General features: G+C 39.5%; 1 non-coding gene across 1 annotated transcript; it reads right to left on the bottom strand.

Annotated features, from left to right (window-relative positions):
* Positions 1 to 3,420: 3,420 nt before the first annotated feature.
* LOC141640303 (small nucleolar RNA R71) lies at positions 3,421 to 3,527 on the bottom strand. Its single transcript, XR_012542935.1, has one exon. It is a non-coding gene; the product is annotated as a small nucleolar RNA R71 (small nucleolar RNA).
* Positions 3,528 to 7,140: the final 3,613 nt, after the last annotated feature.

The raw sequence follows: 7,140 nt of genomic DNA, 5'->3' as shown, positions 1-7,140 counted from the left end.
GTAGAATGTAGTAATGGGACAAAAAGGCTGTTTTTGGCAGTGTGAAGCTTATGGGCAAAACGAATAAAGGGAAACCTCTACCACATGTGTCAACAAACCACAAACCGAATGCATACAGGTATTAAGAAGATTAAGTTCATATTTATGCACATTTATGTAACATGTCTCATAAGGAGTAACTACTCACAATCCTAGATAAACTGGTCATAGATGTCACCAGTTATAGGCTCTAAACCTCAGAAAATATAAGTAGTTTGCCAAAAATCAAAATCAAGTCTCAAGCCCAGCAAGTAAATTAACGAAAACTCGTAGATTATGCATTTGATTCTACTAATAACATGTCAATTAGAAAGGTTTAGGCATAAACAGATGCAAATGCAATGTCATCATTGAAATACTACCGTTCCGACTCGACCTATATGCTAAAATAAACGTGCAATTTTTTTGAAATTTTTGAAATTTTTCAATTTTTTTTGGTATTTTGTATATATGAGAAATGAGATAAACAATGCAAAACAGAAATGTAAACGTGAATGCAAGCAAATGATATGCGACGCAAAACCCTTCCCCAAACCAAATCACACAATGTTCCCATTGTGCAAAATCATATAATGAAACAAAAGAGAAACGGGAATTTGCGTGAAAATAAATAAAAACGACATGAAGTGGAACTTGGGAACTCACAAGACTTTAAGCGCAGAAAAAGGAAACCTCCCCAAACCAGCGTGAGCTAGGAGGTTTCAGTAGCTAGCAGTGCTACCAATAAGTACCTGAAAGACAAACAAATACCACGCATAAAACCGAGAAAGCAATTTTGAAGCGATATTATGTGCATAATTGAGAAGAATAGAAGAAATAAATAATATGACGAAAGATAAAGTGGAGTAGAAAACTCCCTCAATTCCGCAAACGACCAAACACAGCAGGGGAGAGGTCGGGAAAAGGTACAGCAGTGCTGATGCGACCATAATTGGCGCATATTTAGCCCCCGAATTACCATTGTTTCTATGCTTTTTAGTGCCTATTTGGGTCATTTCTTATCTTTAGTTCTTTGTTTTGCATATTCTTTGAGATTTTGATCCCTTGGTAGGAAAGGAGTAAGAATCTTGCATTTTCATGGCAAAACAAGGCTAAATTGATCATATTCAATGACCAAGCATCAAGGAGAGACAAGACTAGAAGGCCTTTGTACATAGCATAGTAGAAGAGCATTGTTGAGAAAAGGATCCTTGAGTCCCCAAGGAAATCCCCAAGGAATTCATGAAGAAAAGGGAAGAAAAAGAAGAAGGAAAGTTGCTGAACTACAATCCGAACGGATTGTAGAGAATCCGTCCGTCCTCGCCAGTCCGAGCGTCCTCACCAGGAATCCGCTCGGATTCCCCATGCCCAGTCCGAGCGTCTTGTTCCTTGATCCGCTCGGATCGTCCATCCCAGATCCGGCCGTCCCGACTCCCAGCCGCACGGATCACAGCACAACACAGTTTCGTTCTTCAAGCTACGAAATGGAGAAGCCCTTCTCTCGGATAATCCCGAAGGCTCCTTGCTCAACTTAAAAAGTGTAATTACTAGTTTAGCCCTTAGTTAACCCTAATGCATCCTCCCTAATTTTTACTATAAATACCCCATTAGTCTAATTAGAGGAGCATGTTCTTCTTATCAATAATTAGTGTAGTTAATATCAATCAAATCTCTCTTCAATATTGTAATCAAATATTAATCAAGTTTTAATCCAAGTTTTAGTTCTTTAATCTCTCTCTTGTTCTTACTTTATTTTGGGTAATTGAAGATTATTTGGGTTATTATTGGGAGATTGACAACCTCTCAATCTAGGATTCAAGTACTTCTATTATTCTTGCTTTATTATTGGAATCATTAGTAGGTATAATCTCTTAATCCCTTTTTTAATTATTGCTAATTACTTTCATTTATTCATCATGTTTCATTATGTTGGTATGATTGACAACCTTTCTAGCATGTTCAATATGATGATGAGTGAGTAGTCTCTTAGCTAGGGTTTAATGGGTGATTAGGGGAAACCAACATGGGAATGATTCATGCTTAAATTAATATGCTTTCATATCTTATTTGCTTGCTTGTTTTGATCTTAATACATGCACATGTTATATTTGATGAAATGCTAAGCCTATGAATCCTTGCATTTATTATCATCTTCCATCCTTTCAACTTGACTTGTAAGACATAACCCAACTCGAGTCTTGTTAGACCATGCATGTGTTAAGTAGGGAAGATTAAGTCGACTTGTAGGTGTTGTACAATCCAAGAGATTCGGCTCCGGGACCCAAACTTTCCTAGGATTGTAAGATATAACCCAACTCAATCCATCACAACAATAATTGCTTGCTTATAATTTGAGAACATGTTTGTATGATCATATCCCATGATTCCCCTATGAACCCATGACACCCTAGTGCTTTTAATCAATTGTTTACACCCTTATTTCATTTACCTTGTTAGTTTATTTTCATTGCTATTTTAGTTTAGTAACCTTCTACATCAACCAAATTTGTGACACCCCTAGACACCACTAGTTACAATAGAATCTTCATTTCAATACCCGTCCCTTGGGATCCGACCTTTACTTGCCTCTTTACTAATTGTAGAGTTGTTTGTGAAGTATAAATTGTGTTTTGTATCGACCATTGACCAACGACCACATATGCTTAATTGTGAACACCAAATGGCTCCGATCAAAAATGGCGCCGTTCTTGGGGACGGTGTTTAATTGATTTAAGATTTCTTTTATTGTTTTTAGTTGTGTCTTTTTCACCTTGGGGAAGTAAAACTCCTCAAGGATTGTTCTAATTGTTTTTGAGTTGTTTGATATTTTGCATGTCTAGAAGGTTACAAAGAGATTTGTTACCTTTTGACCGTGAAATTGAAAGAACCTTGACGAATAATAGGAGACTTGTTAGGAGGAATTTGGGAGGTGTTGGTGAAGTTGTTCAACCCACTAGTGAGTTTGTCAATCCTTTCACAATAGAAGGAGAAGAAAACCCATTAAACAATACCACACAAAATCCACCTACAATGCCTAAATTCTCGTCACACTCTATACCCACCGAGGAGGATCTACCAAATGGTACTCCTACCCCACAACATCTTACCGGAAACTTTATTGCCAAGTCCGCCTTCATCCAACTAGTTGAGAGGAGCCAATTCGGGGGGATGCCTAGTGAGGACCCTCATTCTCATATGGAAACATTTTGTGATTATTGTGAAGCTATCTCTCAAACGGGCGTGACTCAAGACCAAATAAGATGGGTCTTATTTCCTTTTTCGTTAATCGGCACCGCAAAGCAATGGTTGAAGGGCCTTGATAAGGCCACCCTTGGAATAGATTCTTGGAAGAAACTAGCTCTAGCTTTCTACAAAAAATTCTACCCACCGGAAAAGACCAATATGCTAAGAGCTCAAATTACGGGTTTTAAGCAAAGGGATGAAGAATCTTTGTATGAAGCTTGGGAGCGGTTCAAAGGTATTTGTCGCTCATGTCCTCACCATGGACTTAGCGAATGGTTTTTAGTGCAACAATTTTGGAATGGTCTATATGAAGATTCTAGGAACATTCTCAATATGGGATCAAATGGAATGTTCACCGAAGTTGATGACAATCAAACATGGAACAAGATTGAGGAAATGGCGGTCCATAATTCACAATATAGTAGGCCTCGCAAGGCTACTAGAGGAGGAAAGTATGAAGTGGATACCGTTACTCAATTGGGTGCTCAACTTAGTGCTCACATTGACACAATCAACTTGAAGTTTGAACAAGCTATGGCTAGACTTGAGGAAAGCTCAAAATCATCAAAGCATCATGTCAATGCCTTGACGGCATCCTCATCAATCCCAAGCGGGATATGTGAGAATTGTGGAACCTTAGGTCATGACTCAAGCGAATGTAGGGGAACAACCGAACAAGTCAATGCTTTCCAAGCTTACAAAAGTGGTACCCCTTATTCAAATTTTTACAATGAAAACACCAAGTTCCATCCAAATCTCTCATACAAAAGCCAAAATGTCCAAAACCCTCAAACAACATACACTCCACCACCCATGAGAAATCAAAATCAAAGACCCTTTTTCAATCAAAACCAAGGTTACCAAAATCAAAATCCATACAATCACCACAATGACCAAAGTTTTGATGTCCAAAAAGCGGTCCTTCAAATGCAAAAGAATCAACAAGAATTTTTCACCCAAATGCAAAAAGATAGCCAAGCAAAAGACACCACCATCAACAACATTCTAGCTCACACCAAGATGTTGGAAACACAATTGACCCAACTAGCATCTTCAAGCTCACAAAGACAAAAGGGGCAATTACCACCTCAAGGTAATCCCCTAGACATGAAACGGTTAGTGCCATTCACTTGAGAAGTGGTACAAGGTATGAAGCACCGAAGGAGCAAGTTGAGGATGAAGTTGTGAGAGCTAGTGAGAATGAAGTTGTGGTGCAAGGTCCCAAAGAAGGGGAATCATCAAAAGAAGAAAGCTCAAAGAAAAATGAAGACAAAGCCAAAGAAAAGGAGCCCATTGTGATTAGACTTCCTTTTCCAAGTCGACAAGCCAAGCCTAAATTTGATGATCAACTTGGAAAGTTCATGGAAATTGTGAAGAACTTAGAAGTCTCAATTCCTTTCACGGAATTAATCAATCACGTTCCGGCCTATGCAAAGTACATGAAAGATATCCTCACAAAGAAGAAGTCAATCCGGAAACTTGAGACTATCGCCTTCACCAAGGTGAGTAGTGCAATTCTTCAAGGAGTTCACCTCCAAAACTAAAGGATCCGGAAGCTTCTCAATACCGTGTACCATTGGCGACACAACGATCAACAAAGCCTTATGTGATCTAGGGGCTAGTGTGAGTGTCATGCCGTACTCGGTAAGTAAAAGGTTGGGAATGGGAGAGCTTAAATGTACCAATATCACTCTTCAAATGGCCGATAGATCGACGAAGACACCGCTAGGGATATGGGAAGATGTCCCCGTGCGAATTGGGAAGTTTTTCATCCCGGTGGACTTTGTCATAGTTGATATGGAGGAAGATTCCAACATTCAATCATCTTAGGGAGACCTTTCCTACACACCGCGGGTGCGGTAATTGATGTGAAACATGGAGAGCTCACTCTAGAAGTGGGAGATGAAAGCATAACTTTTAATCTTGACAAGACCATGAGAGCTCCTCGTTTGCATGAGCCATGTTTCATGATTGATCATTATAGCCGGAAAGATGAGAAGAAGAAATCGGAACTCCAATGGAGGAAGAAAGTTGAAGATGCTCCATTCAAAGAGCAAGTGAATTTTGACAAGGAGAGCTTGCAAAGCTCATCAAAATCAACCAAGGAAGAAGATGATGGCCTCATTGGCCAAGAGAAGAAATTGGGAGAGTTGTCCCCATCCAAGCAAGAGATTTTCAATGATCAACTCAATGAAGTTTGTGGTCTTTGGGACGACGAATTTGAAGGGATCTTCAATCCCTACATTGGGCATGCCATCGATCATGATCAACAACAAGGACCACGGTCTATTGAGGACCTCTACCATAACAATGAACAAGCTTTTGATTACTTCTTCAAGGTGTTGAGCAACATCAACAACACCTTGAACATGCCCCCTTGACATCTCATCAAGAATGAGAGTTTGGTGGAGTCCTCCCTAAACCACCACTTGTAAATATTTCTAACTCCCTAACTTACATTTAATTTTTGTATTGCATTTTTGTCATTTTTGGATTTTATTTTTACTTTGATCAAAATAATTGTCATGTAAGAGAGAAGTGAGGGAGGGACTAATGATTTTAATTGATGTGTAGTGCTTTACCTTAGTGTGGGGATGGCAATTGCCTAGGCTATTCATGCCTTAGTAGTGCCCCATTAATGAAGAACACAAGATTTGAAAGAAAGAAAGAATGATAAGGGAATGCGTTGGTGCACGGATGGAATCAATCCGTGTACACAAGGACCAATCCGAGCGGATTCTGAAAATCCGCCCGTCTGCAGAGAGGATCCGAGCGTCCTGCGAGAAGACGCCCGTCTTGGGCAATGAAAAACTGCAAATTCTTGATCGTTGAAGAATCCGAGCGGATTTACGGAAAGACGCCCGTCTCACGAAATCCGCCCGTCTTGTGAACAATCCGTCCGTCTTGCAGCTGAAGAAAAACAAAAAAAAATCTCTGGACAAGAATCCGTCCGTCCTGCACACAATCCGCCCGTCTCATCCAAAAAGAATCCGAGCGGATTCCCCAGAATCCGCCCGTCTTTAGGCGGGATTTTTGAAAATTTGAAGCTGAAGAATCCGAGCGGATTGCGCCTAATCCGCACGGATTGTCCCTGCGTCCTAAAATTGTCGAGTTCTTTAAATACCCACCCCACCTTCATTCATTCATTCATTCACTCATAAACACCACCCATAACATCAAAACCCTCATCCTCTCCATCTCAAAAACAAAAACCCTCAACAAAACTCACCAAAATCAAATCAAACCATCTTTCAAAAAACAAATCAATCACTCCATCTTCATTAACAATCAAAACCAAGAACAAAATCTTCACCTTTGAATTGATTTTTGTTCTCATAAAGGCAAAGCCTTTCACCTTCAAAATCGATTTGGGCATTCTACAAATTGAAGATTTTTGATCTTTTTCTTGGTTAGCTCATCAAATGGCAAGAACAAAGGGAGCAACAAAAGCAAAAGCAAAGGCAACAAAGGCACCAAAGACTACAACTCTCTCTCAAAGGCAAAAAGCTCTACAAATGAAGAAAGCTTTGGCAATGGTGGTATCAACACCAAGCTTGGAAGTGCAACCACCTCAAAAAATTTCTATGGAAGCATCACCCTCTACTCCGGTAATTAATCAACTCTTGCATTATCCGGAGGTAACATTCATTTCCGATTCCCATAGAAATACATTTGTCAAGTTTGCTATGAAACAAATTCAATCCACCAAATTCATATGCCAAGATGCTTTAGAGAAGTTGGGTGTTCTTGAACAAACAAGAGTCTTTTTCAATGCCATGGGTTTAAAGAAATTGTTTGAAATGAAGGAAGTAACATACCCCTCCCTTGTCTTGGAATTCTTAAGTTCTTTAAAAGTGACAAAAGTTGAGAATAGGAAAA

The sequence above is a fragment of the Silene latifolia genome, unplaced genomic scaffold (assembly GCF_048544455.1).
Source record: "Silene latifolia isolate original U9 population unplaced genomic scaffold, ASM4854445v1 scaffold_75, whole genome shotgun sequence".
NCBI classification, from domain to species: domain Eukaryota; kingdom Viridiplantae; phylum Streptophyta; class Magnoliopsida; order Caryophyllales; family Caryophyllaceae; genus Silene; species Silene latifolia.
Note: the sequence above shows the minus strand (reverse complement) of the source record. Positions and strands in the feature narration are given on the sequence as shown.